The sequence below is a fragment of the Sorex araneus genome, chromosome 2 (genome assembly GCF_027595985.1).
Source record: "Sorex araneus isolate mSorAra2 chromosome 2, mSorAra2.pri, whole genome shotgun sequence".
Taxonomy (NCBI): Eukaryota; Metazoa; Chordata; class Mammalia; order Eulipotyphla; family Soricidae; genus Sorex; species Sorex araneus.
In genome coordinates this window covers 351,444,689-351,457,427 of record NC_073303.1, presented here as the reverse complement: position 1 = coordinate 351,457,427, position 12,739 = coordinate 351,444,689, and positions in this window count along the sequence as shown.

Here is a 12,739-nt window from a genome sequence, read left to right as displayed (position 1 = left end):
CCAGTTTTCAGATCCAATAAGGCTTGCCCTCCTTTGCAGGTAAAGTTCAGAAAGTAAAGTGATTTTGTCTATGATCACAAAAAATTCAGAGTCTGAGTCAGAAATAAATGTAGGTGCTCCAACACTACTGTCACTTAGACATGTAAAATATTTTTTTAAAAAGCAGGGCTGGAGTATAGCGGGTAGGGCACTTGTCTTGCATGCAGCTGTCATGGGTTCAATCTCAGGCACCCCATAATGTCCCTTGAGCCCATCAGTAATGATCCCTGAGCACAGACCGTGGAGTAATCTATAAACACTGCCATATGTGACCTAAAAACAAAAATAAAATAAAAATAAAAAGGCAAAGAATCTAGCTTTTATACTTCTGTTATTCTTTTTTTCTTCAATTCTCCTTTTAACATGAACTGAAGTTCCCCTTTCCTCATCTCCAATTTCCTTGTCTCCTCCAGCTTTTCAGAGTTACTATTATATGATTATTATCCAGCAAATAAAGGTAAAATTCAACTGTAAACCTTGGGGCCACGGGACTACTGTTTTTTGAATGCACATGATTTGCCAGGAGTTTGCAAGTTAACCCGTTTCCATAACTAGATCCAATAAGCCTTGCTCTCCTTGTTCAGGTAGAGTTCTGAAAGTAAACTGATTTTGTCTACGATCACAAAAACATTCAGAGCCTCAGTCAAGAATAAATGTAGGTGCTCCAACAGGTGGTGTTTTCCACTGAGTTGTGATGAAAACGTGTGCACAAGCATGTAATTGCTGTGCAACTGAATCGGTGTTGGGGGGAAGGTATATCAGACAAACAGCAAAGGAGATGAGCCCCAAATTCTTCAAAAGTCTTTCTTGGATCCTTTTGATCTTTTCACTAACTCAGCTTTCCTTTGGGAGGAAGATTGGGAGGAAGGGTTATCCAAAAATGACCAACAGCCTAGATGAAAAGAGGTTCAGATAATCACTTGGAAGAAGAAGAAGTCCATTTCTTCTACGCACAGGAAGCCAGAGTGGAAGATTGGCACTGAATCAGGAGGCTCATTAGATAATTAGAAGCGGGCAAGAAAACTCGTGTGTGAGCTGCACCTAACTTTTTGCTACCAGGAATGATGAGGAGAGCCCAGAACTCCATCCCTTCCAGCTCTCAGACTCAAGGATAAGTGATTTCATATTATCCCCTAAGCTTACTATTCAGTTCTCAATGGGCGGCAATCACTCCTTTATAGACCATTTATTTCTTTAGGCTGATGGTTGAAACCAGGAAAGGAGAAACTCTAGGAGCCTCAGTTCCTGGATAAATGTTATATAGTCTGGTTTAAGAAAATCAATATAGTAGCCTGTATCCTCAGCACAGCAAATGCATGAGGTAAGCACCCCTGACCTAGCATTGGTGAAATGCGTTGATAGTGTGTTTCTGATGATGTTTGCATCTAAGGGGGATAAATTAGGCCAGGTGAGACATGTTAAACATGAAAATAGGCTAATATTTGAGGTTCTATTCCTACTGATTATTAAACTAAAATTAAAATAGTTTCTCAGGCAACTTAAAATCTGGTATTTGATTTTAGAAATCAGTATTAGATACTGTTGATTCAAATTGAACTTAGATTCCCATCAATTTACAAACACTATATTATCATGGCCAATCTAGTGCTTAATTCCAGGTTTGCCATCAAGAAGCAAAATCACGAAAGGGAGATTCTAAAGTGACATTTTTATTATCACTGATGAAGCAAAAAAAAATATTATTACAATTGGGTTTTGGTCATTTCTGACAGAAATAAATGTAACTGACTTAAGCTTAAAAGACTAAAAACGTGGTCATTTATTCCTTAAATTAACCAACTGCTCTTTCTAGATTCTTTTCAACTCCATTTTCTGGGGAGTAGTCAAGGATTTATTCAAAATCATGCAATGCCTAAAATAATCATTATTCCCTCTATTATAGGTGGTATTATATCCGGGGCCTCTCACTTACAGGCATGTCTGTCAAAGGGACCATTTTTCAGACTCACAGTTCCCAAGACTCTGTCACTTTCTTACTTACAGAGGCCCAAAATGGAAACTATTTTTCTTTTCATTATGAGCTGTCACTTTTTCATCTTGGCACTGCAATGATAGACTTTCATTCATCTTCTATATTACCTTTCCTGAAACCTCTGACACAGACTGACACAATGCAAAATGCAGGAGATCTTGGAGCATACGTTGGCAATTTTGAGGGAAGGCAGCAGCTTGTCTCGCTCCGTTATTTTAAATATATATTGAAAATGCTGAGATTCCCGATGTGGTAGACTGGAAATGCTAATGCGCCATGCTCTGTTTTACTCGTCCTTATAATGTCTGCTCCCTGGCCCCAAATCAAAGTGAAGAGTTGGCAGAGGGCAGAAGAGTTGCCAAGATTTTTCCAGAGCGGAGGGCAAGAGTAAAAGTTTGTTTCAAATCCACGAGGACGCAAGGCAGAAGAGGGGTATGAGGATTATCTTTTCTCCATCCCTTCTGAAAATCCGGAGGTGATTACTGATTCTTCTGTGGATTGGGTCACTCCAGTGGTACAACAGGTGATCAGATCAGCTTATTCGTTCTCCTAATTCAGCTACTGAATAGAAACGAGGCGGTATCTCATATCCAATCTCAGAGTCCAGATGCTGTTCTGTTTCTCTGTCCTCAACAGCTCTAGACGCTCAAGCCAGAGAGTTGGGGAGAAAAGCCGGAGGACCACATCTGGTTTGCTCCTATTGCCGTGCTATTTACATATCTGTTCATTAAATTAACATTTCCTTTGGCGTTGGAGGATGGCTAAGGAAAATCTCACATTCTTTAGAGTCCTTTTTTTTTTTTTTTTTTTTTGCTTTTTTGGGTCATACCCAGCTATGCTCAAAGATTACTCCTGGCTCTGCACTCAGGAATTACTCCTGGAGGCGCTTGGGGGAACATATGAGATGCTGGGAATTGAATTGAACCCGGGTCGGCCACTTGAAAGGCGAAATCCTTACACACTGTGCTATTACTCCAGCCCTAGAGTCCTATTTCTAAGGGGACACAGAGTTGACTAAAATAAACTTGGGGCAAAAAGTTTGGTACTCCTTGTTGTATTCTACATAAGCCTGGGTAATTGCCAGATCAAAGTATTTATCATTGATAATCTTTCTCGAATAAATCAATTAGGGTGAGAATAACCATCAAGAATCAATGGAGTCAGAGCGATAGTACAGTTGGTAGGGTGTTTGCCTTGCACACAGCCAGCCCGGGTTCAATCCCAGGCATCGTATATGGTCCCCCAAGTACCTCCAGGAGTGATTCCTGAGTATAGAGCCGGTAGTAACCCCTGAGCATTGTTGGCTATGATCCAAAAAGAAAAAATAATGAATGTGACAAGTCATCATCTCATCACCTATGATGTATTGTGGAAATTGAAATATGAGAAGATCAAAGTGACAAAAAAGAAGAGAAGAAAAACATTCAGAAAAGCTGAGTCCACTTACTAGGCTTGTGATTAAGGAAAGTGTGAAAAGGCAGTCATCATAATTAGATATGTCTAGAAAGCATGTTTCTGCAATGGAATAACCAAAATAAGATATTTTAATGGGAAATACAGCAAATACTAGATAAATTCCACGGAACTATAGTCTCAAATATGGAAGGAGTGACCGGAGCACACCCTTGTCATGAACACGAAGGTACAAAAGGATAAAGAAGCAGATTATGATTCTCTATGTCAGTCTGAGATAAATGATGTTTTTTACCCTGACTGCAATTATATCATTATCATTCATTCTGCTAATTAATCATGCCATGTCATATCACATCTCTGAAAGTATTGTTTAGAATTGTTATTTACATATTGCATGCTACTATTTTTGGTTTCTACTCTTCAAGCTTCCTGTTTGAAAGGAATTATGAACACTATTCTATATGATTTTTTATTAGCTAAATTATTTGGTAAGGAAAATATTCTTCATCTCTATTACATGTGTCCAAACTTTCAACTGTTTTCCCTGAATCAGAATTTTTTTTCTTTTTGGGCCACACCTGGCAATGCACAGGGGTTACTCCTAGCTCCTCAGGAATTACTCTTGGCAGTGCTCAGGAGATGATATGGGATGCTGGAAATCAAAGTTGGGTTGGCCATGTGCAAGGCAAACACCCTACCCGCTGTGCTATCACTCCAGTCCCTGAGTCAGGTATTTTAACTCTTCTTTCTGCCTCCTCTCAAGTTGTCTCTTCTAAGTTCAACAATTCTTTATTTTTTTCAAATAGGGAAGCACTCTTCTCAATGGAAACTGTTAGAGTTATACAAACTTCATAACTTTGAGGTAAGTTTACCAAAAAAAGTCTATATTTAATAATACTGCAATGTTGTATACTTTTGACATTTGTGAAAAGGGTAGATGCCATGTTAAATATTGCCACTATAGTAGCAAACAATTTTCAAAATAAAAATAAACATGCTTTTTACTAACACGACACAAATGGCTTATTTTAAAATTAAAATAAGAAGGGTTTTAAATCAGCCTTACTCAAATGTATGTTTGAGTAATAACTATGTTCGCAGATATCTTCATGGTGTTAGTATTATGCAATGGCAGCAGTGCTCAGGGGTTACTACTGGATACTGGCTCTACACTCAGGAATTACTCCTGGCGGTGCTCAGGGGACTATATGGGATGCTGGAAATCGAACCTGGGTCAGCAGAATGCAAGGCAAATGCTCTACCCGCAGTGCTTTTGCTCCAGTCTCCAAAACTATTTTTTTTTTAAATTAGAAAACAAAATCACTAAAAATCCACTGTAAAACTATGAGAACTCAATAATATAGGAACATATAGCAATAAAGCATAGGAATAAACAATTATTATGTATTTGTGTATATCTATTTCTATGGTATGTGACCTAATCCTTCTTTCTAATCTTCTAGCTGGAACACCTAGGATTACAATCAGTACCAGTGTGAAATAGCATTGGCTCTTGACATTGAGCATCGAAATTACCTGACATATTCATTAAAGCATGTATTAGTAGCCTGGTGCCTAGACTTAATGATTTAACATATGTAGTCAAAAGTAGTATATCTTGGTAACAAGTTTCAGGTGATCCTGATGCTACTGATTTGGGGTACTTAAATGGGGACAACTTGCCTTAAGAAATGAACAATGATAGAATCTTCTACATACCCAGTCTCAGTTTAAATATTTGTTTTACATATATAACTAACTTTGCATCTTCTACTTCAATAAGGCTGCTTAGAACTGATGATTCCCTAAATACAGGGAAAGTTTGACATTTGGCGAAATTTCATGCTATTTGGGGCAACATTTTTTTTCCAGGATAAAACATATCCCTTTTGCAGTGATGTTTAAAGTGCTCAAAGTTAGCATGGCCTTGTTTTCTAGATTCAACTCCTTGCTCTGTGTTCTGTTTTTCCTTCTGGATATAGGTTGATTTATTAATATGGATGTGAATAGGGGAAACCTATGCATTTGTGTAACTAAACTTAGAGTACTTTTCTTCTCTATGGTTCTTCTTGACTCCATTAACAGTCTAGATCAGGACTTGCCAGCAGCACAGCTAACCTACAACCATAGACTTTTTACTAGCACTGTCTGTCACTGTTGTCCCATTATTCATGAATTTGCTCCAGCGGGCACCAGTAACATCTCCATTGTGAGACTTGAGGTTACTGTTTTTGGCATATCAAATATGCCACGGGGAGATTGCCAGGCTCTGCTGTGAGGGTGGGATACTCTCGGTAGCTTGCTGGATTCTCCGAGAGGGACAGAGAAATTGAACCAGGGTCGACCGTATGCAAGGCAAACACCCTACCCAAACTTTTTACTAACAGGACACAAATGGCTTATGACTAAAGGAAAGAGAGCACAACACAGACTTGTTCCTTTCTGGGTATATTATCATTTAATATAAAAAATAATCACATGGCCCCATAGAGATAGCATAGCATCTAGGGTGTTTGCCTTGCACGTGGCTAACTGGGATTCGATCCCCGACACCCCAAATTGCCACCAACAGTGTCTTCCAGGACTGACTCCTCAGAGCAGATCCAGAGGTGAGCCCTGAGCACCGCTGAGTGTGGCCCACACCCCCTCCCAAAATAGTAACAAGATTGTTCTTAATCATAGTTTCCGTATCTCATCCAGTTGTGAGAAGAGAATGATGCCCTAAACAAAAACAGTTTTTGAAGATTACAAAACATAGAAATGGTGGTAGTGAATATTACAGTTGCAAACTGGTGAGTTGCAAACCATTCATTAGAAATAGAAAACTTAAGGGTTGCAGAAACAGTAGAGTGAGCAGGTGACTTATCTTACATGGAACCTATGAGGGTTTCATCCCTGGCATCCCTGGTTCCCCCAGATCCTCCAGAGTAATAATGCCTGAGTGCAGGAATGGCCCTAAAAACTATAAGATGTGGTCAAAAAAGGAAAAAAGAAAAGAAAAACAAACATGTACAACTTAATCTTCCTATAAGCTCTCACTTTGGTGAAAGTAGCGCAGTTATTGGATGTCATTCAGAGCTCTGACTTGCACCTTTGGGACCGATGTGAACTTTTAAATAGAGACCACCCTCTTTGTGGGTAGTATTCATCCAACATTGAGACCAGCAAGGCTTCTAGTATATAACTATTCCTGCAAGTGAAAGATTTGTTTCTTAGGCCATCTGTGTTCTGAGTTCCCTATTGAGCTAGTTAGAATTTGTCACAACTGTGTCATGAACCTAGGCTCTCCCTGGCTAATAATCCTACTTTCTTCACTTCTTTTCCATCTGATGTCAGATCTTCAGCCTGGACATTCGTTTTGCCAAATTTCTCTGGTAACTTAAAAAAAGTTCTTTCATAAGAGTTCATTCCCTCATAAATTAGTTGCACTCACAATCCATCTAAGTATTACTAACTAGAAGCTCCAAGTTATGCACTTGGAAATCAGAAACAGGGCTGTTCAAAGGCTGCAAGTGTGATTTTTCAGTGATAGCTGAGAAATGGTGTGAGGGAGGAATTATGGCATAAATTAAAGGGAAGTTTCAAAGTACAAATGAAGGCAATATTTGCCCATATTAAGCTCCTTTGTGAAGGCTCACCATTGACCAGAGAATGAGTATAAATTCTACTCATCATCATCCTGTTGATTGTTGAATTTCTCGAGCGGTCTCAGTAAGGTCTCCATTCATCCTAGCCCTGAGATTTTAGAAACCTCTCTTTACTCCTCCTTTCCAATGGTACCACATTGGAGGCTTTTTCAGTGTCAGGGGAATGAGACCCAGCATTGTTACTGGTTTGGGTATATGAATACACCATGGGGAGTTTGCGAGGCTCTCCCATGTGGAAAGAAAACTCTCGGTAGCTTGCCAGGTTCTCCCAGAGGGAGAAGTAGGCTATAAGATGTCCCTCCAGGAGCTTGGTTTTATAGTCTCTGGATGTTGGTAGGATTACATGGCGCTGGGGGCAGTCCCTGGGAGTAGCTAGGCGTAGCTACTGGAAAATGGGGAATCTGGGTGGAAGAGGCCCAGACCCAATCCTAGTAGGCATGGAGGTCTTAGCCCCGGGTTCCACACAGCTGGGTTCCTCTGCCGTTTCCTTCATGTGTGAGGCTTGTCTGAACGTGTGGAGTGGGGCCTTGAGCATGGCTGTGGCTAGGCTCCAGAGGTCTTCGGCCTTGGGAGCTCTGCTCAGAGCGGGGAAGGAACCTGAAACCCACCCCTGCCGAGGGGACCCGGGGAAGACAGCCAGGGGAGGGGGCAAGAGACTCCGCCATAAATTCTACTAAATCTCTATAATTTTTTCCAGTTTTTTTTTTCCCTCTAAAACTTCCCATTTACTTTCTTGTATTCCAAATAGATTTTGTTTTTGGCTTCTGTTCTTTGTTTTGTTTTGTTTTCAGGGTCATACCCAAAGGTGCTCAGGTCTTACTCCTGGCTCTGGGTTCAGGGGTCACTCTTGGTGTGGTTGAGGGGTTCATATAGGGTGCTGAGGGTCAACCCCAGGTCGGCTGTATGTAGGCAGCCACCTTCGTCACTTTACTATTGCTCCATCCCACAAAGCAGCTTCTTCACTCACTTTATTATATAATAAATATATATTTTCATATTTTATTATATATAATTATATGTTATTATATTTATATTATATATTTCTTATATATGATAAAATATTATACACTTTATTATATAATTTAATAAAGTCTTTATTATAGAGATACATTCTGTCACTATCATTATCATCCCGTTGCTCATCCATCCTTCCTTCCTTCCTTCCTTCCTTCCTTCCTTCCTTCCTTCCTTCCTTCCTTCCTTCCTTCCTTCCTTCCTTCCTTCCTTCCTTCCTTCCTTCCTTCCTTCCTTCCTTCCTTCATTTCGGGGTCATACCCAGTGGTGCTGCTAAGAGATTACTCCTGGTTCTATGCCCAGGTTTCACTCTCTGGGGTGCCCAGAGGACCATAAAGGGATGCCAGGGAACCCATGTCATAGCTGTGCAAGGTAAGCACCCTACTCACTATATAATGGTTCCTGTCCAGCCCATGTTTTCTTAATGAGTTGTTCATGGACAATTTTAACTTACTTGGAAAGTAAATATCATTTATTATGTCATTATTGTTGCTTGTATTGTTACTCATCCAACACATTTAATAAAAATGAACTATGTTAAAAGAATACAAAATACTTGTACTATATTTTTATAAGGTATTGTTTTTAATTTTTTCTAAAAAGTCTTGTCACTTAATTTGAAAACATATCAGGTAACTTATAAAACATATCGGGTACATTAGCCAAAATTTGATTTTATGTCCCATGAAGATAGATATTACAACCAAAAATCCTGATTTGTACAAAAATAAACATTCAATAGCTGTATTCATTTGTTTGATAGATATATTATAGCCCTGAATACTAGTTACTGATTATAAAGTTTAACAAGCCATTGTTTCATTTTGTTTGTTTTGGTGACATATCCAGCTGGGCTCAGGGGTTACTCCTGCTTTCATGGTGAGAAATGACATAGTGTCAGGACTTAGAATCAGGACCCGCGGGATGCACGGCAATGCCCATAATACCTGTATTCTCTTTGGTCCTGGTTATTGCTTAAATCACCAAGATTTAAGTGAAAATACTAGCAAACTTTAATATCTCACTTGCCAGATAATGAGCTACAGTGAGAGCATAATGAATTGTGATAAAAAAGAAAAATATAATATTGGAAAGCTTTTAAAATGAACCAAGGGTCTAATTTACTAAATTTGCTTACAAATAATCTTAGAAGTATTGAAACATCTACCCACACTCAAGCCTGAAACTGCCACCATTCCTAAGACTGGATTCTGCCACCTCATAATTGAGGCTCTGCAGACACCAAACGCTGAATGTTTCAGGTACATCAAATCTTTTGTTTGTTTGCTTTTTTTTCTTTTTAGTTGAGAACTCTGGGCCTTCCAGGAATGGGGGTGTGCAATCTTGTTCATCTCTTACCGTATTTCCAGAGGCCCTGTCACCCACACCCACATCTCACAACTGCAGTCATGTAAGGTCACTGTCCGGTTAAATATTGTAGATTTTGTGGAGCCATTTGCAACTACATGACATCTCCAAACTCTACAATGCTAACATCCCAGTAGAAGCACATCAGATTGGACGGGAATGTAGTACAGGCTCAACTAGCAACAACAGCTTAGCAAACCACCAGACAAGAATTTAATGTCCGCATGGTGAGATATACCAATTTTCACACACAAAACAAATTATTGAGATACCTACTTGTTATATGTTGGTGAGGTACACAGTTCCTCTTACTTCTTACTTGCATTTTCAATTCATTTAGACTTCCCAAGGAAATATGATTTTATTACCGACTATGTAGTGTCCAGGCCATGGTACCCACAATGGAAAGCAGTGGGAAGTTTCCATTCTATAAACTACGTAGAATCTCTCTAGACTGTGTCTAGTAAACTTAGTTCTGTAGCCATTCCTTGCTCATATTTCTTTCTTTGATTCAAAGCTCCATTATTGAAGTCTGATAATTTTTAAGTTCAGCTCTATTTTTAAGTTAAACACATGATTTGGCAGTTTGCACAGGGATTGACAGTTTCAAAGAATATATCAATGGGAATCTATTAGTTTTTTAAAGGAATGGACTAATTTGACTACTGCAACAATGTCTTTTCTATAATATCAAAAGCCATTGAGAAATGGAGAACAAGTGGTGATATTATTCATCTGTTCATTGACAGGAGCTAAATGGTCAGGCTTCCTTAAATAAAAGAAATCTGCATAGTCTCTCTCCACGTTCTAACCTAACTGCAAGAGAATAAATTTCTAGACAAATCACACTTTCCTAGGAATTACTTTCTTTTCTCTGCTTAGTTTTTAGTTAGGTCCTATTTAAGATTAATCCCTGAAGAAAACTTAACCTGCTAATTTATCTTATACAGCCTCTTCTTTTTCTAAATTACTATATTTTATATCATCGGTGCCATTGAGTCAGACACTAACTCGAAACCTTCTTGTCTTCTTTCTTGCATTCCTTCCATCCCCCTCATGTGTCTGACCTACTGCTTTAGTTTTTAACTTTAAAAAAATTAATATTTTTTATTTAAGTCACTTTGTATTGTGATTCCTTATCTTGACCAAGTCTAATCTTTGTTTCCATCACTGCTGTTAAAGTTCGATTCTCATTTCAAGATGGTTTTAAGGAGAGTAAGAGATACCCATCACAACTTCCCATGGCAGTCATGGATAGAAAGGTCTAGAAGCCTGGCAAGGAAAATAATACTACACTTTCTGACTGACCATTGAATCCTGGGAAGGCTTTGATCTTTGGTTACGGTGGTAAGAGCCTCTGGTTTCAATCCTAAAGGTTCTCTTTGAAATGATCAGTGAACTTCCACTTTAAGAAGCTTGTTCCCAAGGATCCTGGGATATGCCTCAATAGTAGAACACTTGGCTTGCATCGCTGAGACCCTGAGTTCATACTTTGGCACCTTAAAATGATTGAAACTAAATAAAAGTATAAAGGTAAAGTGTTCCCAAATGGTTAGGAAATGAAACCAGCTGTCTTTTTAAAACATGGGGTGAATAGAAAAGAGCTACAGAAACATTTTGCACTGAAATGCTGAATTGAGTTTTTTAGAAACTTCTTTTGAACATTCTGTACCTCACCTTGTCCATGGATTTGCATAACTTTCAGAAGAAACTGCTCCTATGGTGTGTGTGCTCCTATATATACCTGAATCTCAGGTAAGCAGCTGAAAGCAATTGCTTCCAGGTGTTTACCAGAGGAAATCACTGCCTGTCAATAAGTCACTGACAGAGAGGGGCTAATTTTTCAAAAGAAGTAATTAACTCTCAGGAATCTTGGAGATGTATTTTAGGAGAATAAATCTTTCTCTTCACTCTCTTCTATAATAATGTTTGTCTATGCACAAACATGCAGACAAATACAAATTCACACCTTTTCAGAGCCTCTTTATAACTCTATTCATTATTCAGGGTCACTGACTCAAATAATGCATATGCATAGATTCACTGACAAAAAGTATATCATCTGTACATTAAAACAGTAAATTCAAAAAATGAAAATAAGGCAATAATGCTCATATGCAGATGCTTATTGAGATGGATCTAGGGAATTCAATTTCTCTCATAATGAGTTTTGATGGTGTATTGGGACTTGTCATTGTTGAGAACAATTCAATGTTTTCTTTCTATATGCTTGGTTTGGAGAAAAGCCAATGTCTAAGTAGAGAAGAAGAAATATCTTTCTAGCTAAATCAGTCAATCCTACATTAACCACATTTAACTGAAGTGACAAAAATTCACTTATAATAACACTTATATATAGATGTATATACTTACAATTATAAACAAATTAATTTTTTTCACTATAAATCCCTACTGGTTTCTTCTCCGCAGGCTATACTGTTTTTGTTTGTTTAATTTTGGGGGTCTCACCCAGCGATGCTCAGGAGTTACTCATTGCTTTGTACTCAGGAATTACTCAGTGGTGCTAGGGACCATATGGGATGCTGGGAATGGATCAACCTGGGTTGGCCACATGCAAGGCAAGCACCTTCTCCGCTATATGTACTATCGATCTTGCACTATAAACAGCCCGTACTGGCACTTGAATGCCTTGGTGGCTAATATTTTAGCTTCATGAGTAAACCATCACAACACTTGAATGAATGAAAACACATTTAATTCACTTTAGATTTCCATGAGAATTTAAGTAACAAAGTTTGACTGTGTTTGGGGAGTGTAAAAAATTAGTGTTATCTTTAATATAGAGTTACTGGTTATGATTAAAAATCTCAAGCTTTAAGGCAGAGACAGAGAGACAGACAGAAGAGAGCACAGCGGCACACACAGAAGCAGAGCACAAGGAGGAGCCGTCCTGATCGGGTCCATACACAGTGGCTCGAGAACACCGAATGTGAATGGCGCGTTCAAGAGAGAACTGCCCTGAGAACCCGAGGACAACAGAACAACACGACACACATCACTGCGTCTACCACTCCCGCGCGCGCCATCTTTGTGAGTTTTTACAGTGCTGGTATCTACATCAGTACCATAAACTTGAATTCTTAGATATTTGCTGTTTGGTTTTTGTGGCCACACATGGTGGTGCTCAGGGCTTACTCCTGGCTCTGCTCAAGAATCACTCCTGGAATGCTCAGATGACCATATGGGATGCGAAGGCTAGACCCCAGGTCAGCCACATGCAGTGCAAACACCCTACTCTCTG